The following is a 12,729-nucleotide window of genomic DNA, read 5'->3' on the forward strand; positions in this document are numbered from 1 at the left end:
TCTGTCTCCCGATGAGAGAAGGTGGATCTCAGGGCCGAGCCACGGTCAAGGGCGGCGTTGTAAATCCTCCGTGTCAGGGAAGGTGATGAACAGGCTCTGCAACGGAGCGTGCGTTTGCGTTTGAGAGACACAAACTTACAGAGCAGGAGTCAAAGACGTCCAAGCGGCTGCATGCATCAGGCCTCCGGCGAGAGCCGAGGACCTTGGGTGTCGGGGTGTTTATGTGGTGATGGGCGGCTTGCGGAGAAATTCCAAATCGATCATTTACTCTACGCTCGGCGCTGTAAAGAAATCCTGTGTGTGTGAGCCCGACTGCAGGCTGCGAAGAACCTTGACCATCGTGATGCGAGAGCAAAAAGAATAAACTCAGGGTCAGAGTTACCCCTCCACCTCGAGCTGTGTTGCTGCTGGGACTCGCACGCATTTACTGTCTGTTCCAGTTTCTGTTCCACATAATGAGTCCCAAAGATGACTGACCTTTCGCAGCCCGGGGTGCCGGGGACCGGCTAAAGAGAGGGGAGGGTGAACGGGTTTCCAGTGACCCCATGCAGAGGATGCCAGTCTTCATTTGGTCATTCTAAACAGGCTTCCTGGACATTTTTCGTAAGTCCAGACTAGAAATTTTCTAGAGCTCTCACAGTTGTTTTTAGACGCATTTTGAATTACATGGCAAAAATATTTACTGGAAATAAATGTTACACTCACCAAGCTTTAAATACAGAACCAGCAAGCAGAGTGGAAGGAATACGATGCTTGCAGAAACAGACGGAAATAATGCATGGATGGAAAAGATGGATGAATGTGGAGACGGATGATCAAATATGCCTGAGTCAATAAAATAGGAAGTAAAATAAACGTTTTGTAAACAAAATTAAATCCGAGCTGGAAAACATGAATATGCAAATGAACTGAATGCACTTCATTTGCAGTGGAAAAGAAACAGAAAAAGGGAGGAATACCAAAGCAAAAAGCAAGCAGAGAGAGTAATAAGAGAGAGCGGCAGAGGCACCGTCATAGATGATCCCTGATTTTATACCCTGAATATGCACGGATGTGTAATGCAGCTCTGTGGATCCTCTCAACATTCACATTGATCAAATTACAATCAGAATAAAGCTGCAAAAGCGGTGAGACCAAATACTGATGATTTTCATTTCTATAATTTGTCTGCAGTGAACGCAAAACAGTAAAAGCTAAACAGTCCAAAAATACTCATAATTACTAGTTCCTCAGTTTACAGTTATGTTTGTAGCTTCTCAATGACGCAGACATACTTTATTTTCCTCTCGCTGTGCACTGCAGCAGCAACCCTCCTTTGCGATATATATTTTTTTATTTCCGTCTCTTTAAGACCCTCGCTGAAGGTTTTAGTTGGCCCTGATGGATTTAAAATGGCAGAATGGAAGAAAGATAGATGCTGTCAGTTTGAGGTGTGCCAAAGTTGACACAAGGCTAGCATAATGCAAGGTGGTTTCATGGTAATGTCATCAATTCCGAGAAGAAAGGACAAGACTACAAATGAGGCGCTTCTGGTTAGACGCAGTGACGTCTTTGGGAGGAAAATAACGCAGAGATGTTACTCAGCCTCCAGACGATTTCACAAGCAGGGCAGAGTCACATCTATGTAAAACCAAGGCAGGGACGTTCACCCTTTACAAAATACAACATTTAAAGCTCAGGATGAGCATTTGTAGCATCTTTACATACAAAATTCAATATATATAGCGTATATATTATTACATTTGTGATAATATATCCATAACACCAACATTGTTTTCACCATCGGTATATTCCTACTTGTACCATGAAAATCAAAAGATTGAATGAAACTGATATTTTTTTGCTAGATAAAAACTGTCACATTTATATTCAGCTCCCATGAGTCAACATCAACTTACGCTACATTTGCTGCTGCTAGTCTCCAGGGGTTTTTAGTTGGCCTCTACCAACTTTGGACACCTCAAGGCTGAAATGTTCTGCCAAATTTTATTAAGAAAACTTTTCAACTTCAGGCATGTCTGACTTTTAAGACAATGCTCTCCTTGCTCAGGCGGCTACATTAAGTGTAGTTTTGTTAGGTCTGTTTTTGTGCTGTGCTATTTTCATGCACAGAGTTTGAACTGAAAACTGCTCTTTGAGATGTTTTGTATATTAAACCTCCTCTTCGTGATTCTCTTTGTTCACAAATGTTCTCTGAAGTCAGATCTTTATTGAGATTAGGAGACTTCTGAATTATTTTGGTTTTGCTTGATTTCATTTCGGGGTATCGGAGTAATCCCACTAGAAAAAAAAAATCCAATAAAAACACAATAAAGTTTGTGGCAGCACTGCGACAAGATGTGAAAACGTTTTTGAGATGTGTGAATAGTTTAGTAAGTAAAAGATAAGGAAAAAAAAATAAGAAAACTATAGGAAAAGCGCTGCAGTGAGAACGAACGGAGAATAAATGTGTCGGGGGTTGAAACAGGCGGTTAGGGAAGACCAGCCACAGAGGGAGACGGGGAGGAAAAATTGCTGTGATCTCCTCTTGCAATCTCCCAATAAAAGCGAGGATTGACGAGAACAGGGGGGCCCCGGCAGTCTCGTGTGCAATAAGTTACATTTCCAGCACAATAAGCAGCACGCCCCACTGCTGAACATTTCATACCCCTCGCATCTTCTGCGGCCGAATTTACAGCCGGCGGTTAACTCCCATTATGCCCTGGCTCAGGGCAAACGTAACACCGCCCTGCAACAATTCAAAGCTCTCTCTCTGAGGCTTGAGTCATAAAGCAACGACGACCGGGGCTGGGAAAAGAAAAGATGAAGAGGAGAGAGCTTTGGCAGGCGAGACGCGAGCAGCTGTGGAAGAGGAAGACTAAAAACAGGGAAGAGGGCAAAGGACACAGCTCAAGCGTGTAGAGGCAGACAAAAGGAGAGAAATAGCTCTAGAGACATACAGAGGTGGAAAATAATAAAGAGGCAAGGAAGGAAGAGAGGAGACGAGACATGTGGCAATGAAAAGAAACACGAGATGCAATAGATTCATCACTGCGCTACATAAACTCCCATCATTTCCCCCTTAATGGATGGCTAATATGCTGACCTTAAGTCTAATCAGTGAAGAACTCCTGTGCTCTGTTGAGCCTTAATGCTTTCACCTTGATGGGAAAAACAAAAATTAGCTGGCACCTGTCCCAGGCAGCTGATTGCAAGGTAACCTTCCTGGCACCGTGCATAAACAAAATCCTTCTGCGACGAAAAAAAAAACAAGACAAAGCAGTTTGATGCATTTTGAAATGATACCGGATTAAAAGAGCGTTTGACCGAAAAAGACAAGATTGTTGAAGTTTAATCTATTTTAGGACGCGGAGTCGAGCAGAAGTCGGGACGTCACCGGCGAGCAAAGCGTCGCTGGGGCTCTGCGTTTTCTGTCAGGTTCATCCTTTCTTTCTCGTTTCTTAAGATATCCGAAGTGAGATGGAACAAAAATAAAGCATCGGCTCAACCTTCAGCCACTGGTTGGTCTGCATTGTGCTTCTGACATGCTGCCATCCTCCATAAATAACGAGCAGACTGTGAAATTAATAATTGACAAGTGTAGATGAGAGATTTTGTTGCCTTGCCCTTATATGAACACCTCTGCGGGTGTTCTTCCCTCTTCCACTTTATTTTGCTCCCTTGCTTCCTCTTAACTCCATTTCCTCTTCTTCATCCTCGCTAAATTTGGTTAGCGCTTGGCATTTAAACCCCAACCCAGTGGGACCTGAAGGGAACAGCGTTGGGTAAGCCTGTAATGAATTTTCTAATTTAATCAGTTTGGGTCTGGGTCACTTGAAAATATTTAAACAGTCTTACTTTAATTTAACAATGAGAAATTATGAAAATCACGAGCACTTGGATGTACACGGTCTTGTACTCCTTGAACTCTTTCACATTTTGTCACGTTATAGCCATGAATTTTATTAGGACTCCGTGCAATAGACCAACACAAAGGCAATGCATATTTTTGAAGTGAAAGGAAACAGATGATTTTGAAAAAAAATTTACGGACAAAAATAATCTGAAAAGTGGCATTCGTATTCAGAAAGGGTGACCAAACGACTTCTTTTGCCCGGACATGTCCACTTTTGCTTAAATCGACTGGCGCGCTGCACAAAATGCAAAAAAAAAAAAACAACGTTCCTTTTTTTGATATCTACTGGGAGCTGCTGCCTGGTGGGTGGTTCAGAACGAACAGCGACTGAGTGCGTGGCGGATGGAGCAGAGAGGTGAGCAGATACGAAATACAGCGGGCTGCGCTCCAGCTCCGCAGCTGATGTTTACAAAGAGCAAATATAGCTTTTCGTACAAGACAGGCAATACGATTCCTTCATATCATCCCAGTCGAAACAAAGGGGGCGACGCAGTGAGCCACAGCAGCAGATAGCTGAATTGTCTCTGTTCTCATCCCGTAGGTAACATGGACACAAAAAATATAAAAAAAAAAAGGTTGTGCAAAAAGAGGATCAATCTATTAAATTGACTGAGGATGAAAGCAAAAACTAAAGAACGGAGTGCCTTTCTATTTTTATTATTACATTAAATGTAATTTCAGATTTTTGTGTAATTTTAGTCCAGGTTGACTTGCGTTTAATGAAGTTGTCAACATTTTCACAGTTACTATTTTGTATTCACTCGGAATATAAACTCCTACGCCTAATATTGCATCTCAACTGTAGCTGATTTTATGATTGTTCACCAATAACTGAGATACGTTGGGCCTAACACACATCTTTCTTCATTACATTGTCCCACCACTCTCTGGGTTCTTTATCGTCTCAATCACTAAAATCAACATCAGGTGTGGGCGTCTGTCATGGTGAGTGAAAGTCTATTCAGACGGTCAAATAGAGTAAATGCACAGCACCTAAGTAGCTGTTGCTTTGGAAAGGTGCTTTTGATTGCAACATTCCAGACACTCACACTCCACGTGAGCTGTGAATCCCTGCAGCTCCTCCAGAGGTACCATCAACCTCTCGTCCTTTTCTCTGACGAAGGTTATGTTGCTACTTCTTTACCAAACCTCTGAAGCTTCCATAAAGCTTGGCGGTTTTTACATATGAACATGTGAAAAAAAGAGAGAATTACAAAGAACCGCAGTAACATCTGGTGGACGGGTCCGAAAAGGAGTTTGATTCTTGATCATTTCAGAACATTTCCAGAATATACAGTTCTTCGCTACCGAAGCAAATGTTCACCAGTACTGTTTATTCATTTTCTTTCATCTTTGCTAAAGAGTCCCGCCTTTTTCATGCTTTCGCTGCATCAGTCTGAATGCATCATAAGCCGTATTGACAGACCGCCACGTCCCCGTCAGGTTGCGTTTTCTGCTTCAGGTCCGTACTCGTGCGTATGCATGACTTCACCTCCGTCTCTTCCACTCCGCCTCTACGTCTGGAATTGTTGTGGGTCTGCTCGGCCCATCAGCTTCCACTTGGATGATTCTTTCCACTCGATGTGACCTGTTTGTAAGTTGTTAGTAGTTAATGCATATATTATGTAACCAATTCCTTGTGCCAATCCTCTTGTCCTTTTTTCTCTTTTTTTGTGAATGTAGGGTTGATTTGCTTTGACTGGTTCAAGAAGAGTTTATTCTGGTGTTGTAGCGAAACAATCCTGTCATCAAACTAAAGCATTTCTGCTTGACTGGAGACACTAATCAGATTCACTATGTTCAGCCTTGACTTTCATGAACTGCTTATATCATTGGCTGTTAGTGTAATGAAACTGACAATTACAGGCCGTGGCAGACATTCCCTCCGCGGCTTTTCAAAACCAGCTCCTGCTTTTTTTTTTTTTTTCCCTGCGTATTCACTCGTGCGTTGGCCCCAAATAGCTCAACTCTGCATTCCGCAGCTGGACACGAACGAAAGGAAGAGTCAATAAGGGGAAGAAAATCCTTGGCTCACCTGAAGAAGATGAAGCTGTTTACTAGTGTCTGCACCGGCCCCCCGAGAAACCTGCCACCGTCCTTCTACCTTCCATCACGGATCCGTCGCTAAAAATCAAAGCTTGCGAACCGCAGATGAGAAAACCGGAGGTTTGGCGAGTGCGGCAGACGCAGTCACACAAACTAAATTCCTTGCGTTCGGACAAGAACAAAAATACATTTACGCGTTAGTGCAAACAGACGGATGTTTCTAGTCCTGCCCTCCATCCGGAGCAGGCACCACAGAGGCCTTATTAGCACACAGGAAAGCCAGAGCAGAAGTTTACACAACGTGACTTGGTAAAAGTGAGGAGAGAAAGACCAAACATTTCTCCCAGTGCTGGCGGAACACAGCAATCCAGCTGGGAGCAGCTGCATCCTTGCTTCGACACGCTGGCGCCCTTACAGTTGGGAGGATCAGTTGAGGGACTTCCTGCAGGGGACAGATGGACTCCTTCACGATGCTTTGGGATGTTAACGGTCAACTCGTTTTGCATCAGACGCCGTGCTGTTTTCACATAGACCTTATAACAAGATATATAAACTTTTTTTTTTTTTATCTTATATTCTGATATTAAACCAGACAAATTTGTTTCTGTTTTTGCTCAGTTAGGGTCACTGAATTTATTCTTTGTCTTTAACTTTACAGATCATTTCATTGCCACTTTATAGTTTGAATTGCATTCTCAGACTTGTATGGCTTCCCACCCCCCTGCATCCCCCCCTTTTTTTTTTTTACTCTAAACAAAAAAAAAAAACAATCAGAAACAGTTCGGGTAATTTAATCAACTTGTGAGTAATATCTCAGCAAAATTTTAATGCAACAAAATCTACTTTCTACTTTGAAGTTTTACTTAAAACAGATAAATCTATGGAAACTGTTAAATAGATTTTTATTAGAAAAAAAAATAGTGTGTCAAATAAGAACATCCTTGAAGCACTTTTATACACGTTATGCAAAATTCAGCTAGTTTTCAAGTTTGTTTGAGCTGTTGCCTCAAAGTGGTTCCTCCATTTAACCTAAACGCTTTAAAACCTTTTAAGCCAAGACATCGTCATCATCATTCCCAAACTGATAAAGGCACAAGACTCTTAATGTATACAAACTTCTAAGTTTAAAGAAAGCAAAATAAAAGTTCTCTAAAAAGTTATTTTAGCAAATAGGAAAAAAATCTGTTCATCCTATCTGGCTGAAACGGAAAAAATAAAAAATCGTATTTGATGTCAGACAAAAAAAAGGATGATGTATGTTTTTATATGGCATACGTAAGAATCTGGTTCGAACTTTTACATATGCATCATTGTCCAGTGTGAACCGTCCATCAATCATGCTCCAGGTTTGTCGGTAACACGCCGATTGTGTTTCCCCTCCCTCCGACTTCCTTGCAGCTACTATTCTCTGACTGTGTAAGCAGCCGCTGTGCACAGCTGTCATGTGTTGGATGAAAGTAGAGTGACTGACACTCATTGTTCAAGATTGAATATGCATTTCTCCCTCCAGGACTGACGCATGCCAAATGAAGGACATTTCTTCAGATTGATGACATCTATTTATAACAAGAGCTATCCCATTTCGCTCTTGTGGAGATCCAGTCACCATTTCTTTTTTCTGTTTTAGAGCCTGCTGTACCGACTCTTCTGATGGCGTCACAGGAAGAATTCAACGCAGAGGAAGCTGAACGAATCAAGAAAGATGAAATTCAAAATGACCACAACCCTTTCTGCACAAATTATGCAAAACTACAAGTACAGGCTTATATGTGGAGGTCAATCTTGAGACACCAAGGTTACGTCCCGATTTGATCAATATTGGTCAGGCAATTGTGTCTCAGCGCTGCAGTCAGCACGGGTCTGGAGAAGGCCGAGCTAAGCTAATCTCTTTTTCTGCATAAGAGATAGGTCTTTACGAAAAGCCCTGACAAATTTTGTGAGAGAGAGGGACAGAATGGGTGATGGCCGTGGCCGATGAGTGGACGCCTGAGCCAAAAGCGTGCTTCACCATGAGGAATTAAGGAGTTTGCTATCTTCAGACCCACTAAATAAGTCTGCACCGTCTGTGCTCCTGTCTACCAAGCGCTGGGCCCTGGCTTGGGACAACCGCCCCGCCGCAGCTTATCAATGCCAGCCGAGCCAAGGAATAAAATACTTCCTCAAAAGCTGATCCTCCCCTAAAGCGGCATCAGCAGCTTCTTGTTTGGCTCAACAAACCAAAGCAGTGACTTCCGACTGCATTTGGTCCCATCTTCCTCAAATGAAATGTTATGTTAAATACACTTAGTGCATTTAAATTTTAAGCAACATAGGAATTATTTCTATTGCTCCCCATGCATTATTTTGGTATACAGTATTTAGGCATAGGCTATGTAGCAAAACACAACAGCTTTAAACAATTGTGGTTTGAATTTTATTATCGTTTAAAATTGTTTCATTGAGATGCCATAGACCTAGGAATGAGTGTGTGCATGCGTGTGTGTTGCCCTGTGATGGACTGGACAAATGTTAGAAGCAAATTATATTTAAACTATAATAACCAATGTGTTGTACTGTATTTTAACAGAAACAGAGTTAATTGTTTCAACTTGGTTTTAAATAAAAGCAATTAAAATTCTGTTCTCCATTTTTTTCCTTAAGTACTGAAGCAATTGACTGACTGATTTGCCCAGCTGTGACATAAATACAAGTGATGCACAAAAATAAAAATCGCCTGGTCAACAGAATCAGCCCTTAAACTGTATTATCTACGCCTGGTTGAGATATGTCTGCAGTTCATTAAGACTGAAGGAGAGCGAGAGAGAGCAAGACAAACAGCACGTTTTGTTCTGTCCCATCTGTTGGCGCATTTAAAATCTAGAAATTTATCTCATGGGAATTTCTGGATTTTTGAAAATCTCCAATTTGTATTTCTTGGGGACCTTTATGAAATAAATGCACACAGAACTGAAGCGGACGCTAGTGCATCATACAATACTTTATCAACTAATGGCTATTCACTGCAAGTGTAAAAAAATACTTGTTAAAATTCAATATGCCAGACAGTTGAAAAAGCATGCCTACCAACTCTGTCCCTCCTTCTACTGTAGACGACTCTTGCAGGTTTAAAAATAATAATAATATTGTGACATCAGAGAACCTATAAAGAACTGATGTATTTTTCAATTAACATATTAATTGGAGAAAATTACAACTGATCACCAAGAAAAATTAAGAACTTAAAAAAAAAAAAAATCCTGACAAAAAGGATCATAATTCATGCATGAAAGGGTTAAAGAGGAACTTCTCTCACACACATCTCTGTGGTTCTATTAGAAGTATCATATTACAAGAACCAGCTTCCTCTATTTTTTAACACGGAATAACATAGCGAGGTGTTAGCATGACCTGGGAGCACGTAGCATGGTGTGGTCACATTTTGGAAAAATCATTATATTTGATTTTTTTTTAGGTTACTGATCAGCTGGTCATCAGGCTGAAATGGGCCTATTACAATCACCAAGAAATTTTTCAGTGCGACTCCATCTCTGATAAATCCAGAAAAAAGCATGTGGCATGCAAGGTAAGCCGGTTCAGCTATAATGAACATGCACTTCAAGTCATAACATTCCAGAGGCAGAGCTTGTGTTTACAGTATCGCATTGTATCATGAGATAAACGTGGGATCCTTACGACCGGTTAGGGAACTTCTTCCCTGCAGAGATTTCTATTGCAACGTTCCCCCCGCCCCCGACGCAAACGGTTCCTTAACTCAGAAATTCAAATCCCGTACCCTTTAAATTCAGGATCCCAGAGAAACACAAACCCTAAGAGGCAATTTCTGTACTAATTATGCATTGATCCCGGTGCTGCTGAGCAAGCCAGCTATTATGCCAGGTTTGAACAAGAGAGGTACTTCCTTGACCCCATCTGTATGCCTGTTGATAATGGCCCGGTCTGGTCTCAGTCTGTGCAAAGGTAAAATATATATATATATTCATCCTGCTCTACAATCTTTCCTTTCCTCCCCAGTCTGTTGGATCTGATCCTCCCAGTGTGTCCTCCGTGCTGTCGGCTTCTGTTCCCCTTCCTGTCGGTAAGCCGAGGGCCAGCAGAGGGGAACGTGCTGCCAGCATCTTGGCCTGGTTGCCTGGCTCCCCACAGCCTTGTCATTACTGCTGGCTAACAAGCAGAGAGCGAGGGACGTCTGCGGCTGCTCTTCCCCTTAACTAACAAAGAGAAAGACCTCATGGGTAACTGTGGGAGATGCTGCAGCGCAAAGGCACAAGCTCCTGCTGGACACATAATGGGGCTTTCTCATTACAGGCTGTCTCCTACGAAAAAAAGAAAGAAAAAAAAAAAGAAAAAGTTGTTCACGCTGGGTTACAGGTCCTTTCAACTAAGCTCTGTGGGACTGCAGGGGTAGAAAGGAACGAACATTACCTGCACGACCTGTCACATGCCACTGCTTTGAATTATCCGATGCCGCGGTATATGTGCGGCCTGTTTCTTTTCCCGTCAGATGCTAAAAATGTTTATGCGCTTCCTTAATGTCATTTTTGCCGGTAATGGGGACGGGGAGGCAGAAACGGGGCAGGACTCGCGCAGCCCAGGAATTCTTCCATAAATATAGATATAACCAAGCACAGACACGCGCTGAGCTTTCTTTGAAGCGCATAAACCTGCAGCGTATGCAGGATCTCCCCTGAAGTTGGCAGGCGGTTCCAGTGACGAGGAGTTTGGGGGGGGGGAAGGGGTTATTAATGGTTTGTATACAGATAAATCCTCCTCCAACCACTTGCTTGACGCTCGCCCTCACCAGATTTCGGCTGAGAGTCCCGACTGAAGCAGGGTGTATATTTTGGCAGGGCTTCTGTTGACATTTCATTGAGTCGGCTCAATATCACATCTTTGCTCAGGCGCAAAAAAGTCTCCCGCTCTTTTACAGACTAACGAGTCGGGCGCCATTTAACCTGATCGCGCAAATTTACAGAGGTATCATAAGACGGAGCGAAAAACCTGCTGCGTTTGAAAGCGCTCATAACGTCCGGTAAGTTTTGTTTTGTTTAAACTGCTTCAGCGCCAAAGTTGGTAGCTGTCTCCCAACAGTGGGCAAAAATATGTAACAAAGGATTGTAAACCCTAATGCAATCCTGTGCAACAGTCCTGCGGTACGTGCTGCTTTTGTCAGGAATACAATGCCTTTTTGTTGGCTGTGTAAGAGAGGACTGTTATGATCATTTCTCGGGCTGAACTTGGTGGTGGGTTTGCGCAGAGTTGTGTTTTTGTTCAGCATAATAGAAACACTGCTGCACTGCATTACAATAATAAGCTTTTAGATGTCATTTTGCAGACAAAAATAACAGAAGAATGGATTCAGCTTATGAGGGTTGGCTTTATTAAGGTCGCTGACTGCACCAGTGCAAATCATTATGATCACTGCTACTGCTGCTTTTTTCTTTCTTTTTTTTTTTGCTTTCAATCCTCAGAATTGTTTCTCACAAAAAAAAAATTGCTCCATCTAAAGCATTCATTATATCTTCACTCTGCAGGAGCCCAGTGTTGCATGCGTCATAAAGCAGCAGTGTGTTACCAGATGCCATGACAACCCGGGTAGGACCTAATATTCAGATTTCTAGCAAACTAACACAACTAAGACAATATCACTTTGAATGAAATATTTACATTTGAACCTGAATCAGATAGCTTGATTCAGGTTAAATGAATTCCTTGTGAATATTGTGCAGAAACGTTTTTGTTATGCTGCGTTTACAGAAACCCTTCATGTTAGAAGTAGACGAGGTCACATTGTTTCAAGCCCCAGATGTCCATGAATGCTTCTCTCTGTGTGTGTATAATAACAGGGGAGTTCCCTCTTAGAAATGAATTTCAATACAATGCAAAGAATTTCGGTGCATGTTGTCTAAGAAACTCTAATAAGAGCTAATCATTTGGATTCCTGCTATTTCATTGCAATTTTCATGTTTTTTTTGTTGTTTTTTTTACCAAGTCATGAATTTATGGCTTTCAAACATTGGTCCAATTTTTATAATTATATGGGATCTGCTAATTGATTGATGGATTGATGGAAGAAAAAAATAAGTCTGGAAACACAAGTATTTTTCATCTTCTATTCTGTTTTTCTTGCATATTTTAATCAAATTCTGTAAATTCTGAAAATATAAATATGTATATTTCGTGTTTGAACCGTTTCTTGAAGCAGTATTGACCCAAATGGAAGCACAAAAAAACATGCAAAAACTGACATTTGCTTAAATAGGTTCACTTTAAAATCAACTGCCTGTGAAAATTCCTACCACGGTTTCATTTACAGCCTAATTTTCAAGCCATGTTTGTTTTAAATAATTAAATCTATTATTAACTTTAACACTTGAATCAACGGCACCCATAGTGACAGCACAGAGGCACTCTGATTAACAAAAACCGTTGATCATAAATCTAAAGAAATTCCTTTTCTCCCTTGACACAAAGGCGATCATCAAGTCTCAAAGGAAATAGCTTCATCACTCTTCACTAGTATCGCAAACAATCGAAACATCAATTAAAATGTTTCCCCAAAAGCATGAATCCCAAAGCCACCATATGACACACACACACAAATAAAAACTAAGAGCTACACACACATTACTTGAGTTTTTAATTTCTACAGAAGTGATGCCAGCACCCCCCCCCCCCACCCCCCCTTTGATCCTTCAGCGGCTCTCAGATGATCCACAGCAGACGTGTTACCACCCAACCATCCGGACAAGCCCTATGTGCACTCAGGTCACACAGCTGATCTCTGACGG

General features: G+C 41.8%; 1 protein-coding gene across 1 annotated transcript in view; it reads right to left on the reverse strand.

The window, feature by feature from the left end:
- The window catches only part of fut8b (fucosyltransferase 8b (alpha (1,6) fucosyltransferase)), a 106,632-nt gene that overhangs the window by 58,868 nt on the left and 35,035 nt on the right, over positions 1-12,729 (reverse strand). The gene's annotated exons all lie outside the window — the stretch shown is intronic.

The sequence above is a fragment of the Poecilia reticulata genome, linkage group LG21 (assembly GCF_000633615.1).
Source record: "Poecilia reticulata strain Guanapo linkage group LG21, Guppy_female_1.0+MT, whole genome shotgun sequence".
Classification (NCBI taxonomy): Eukaryota; Metazoa; Chordata; class Actinopteri; order Cyprinodontiformes; family Poeciliidae; genus Poecilia; species Poecilia reticulata.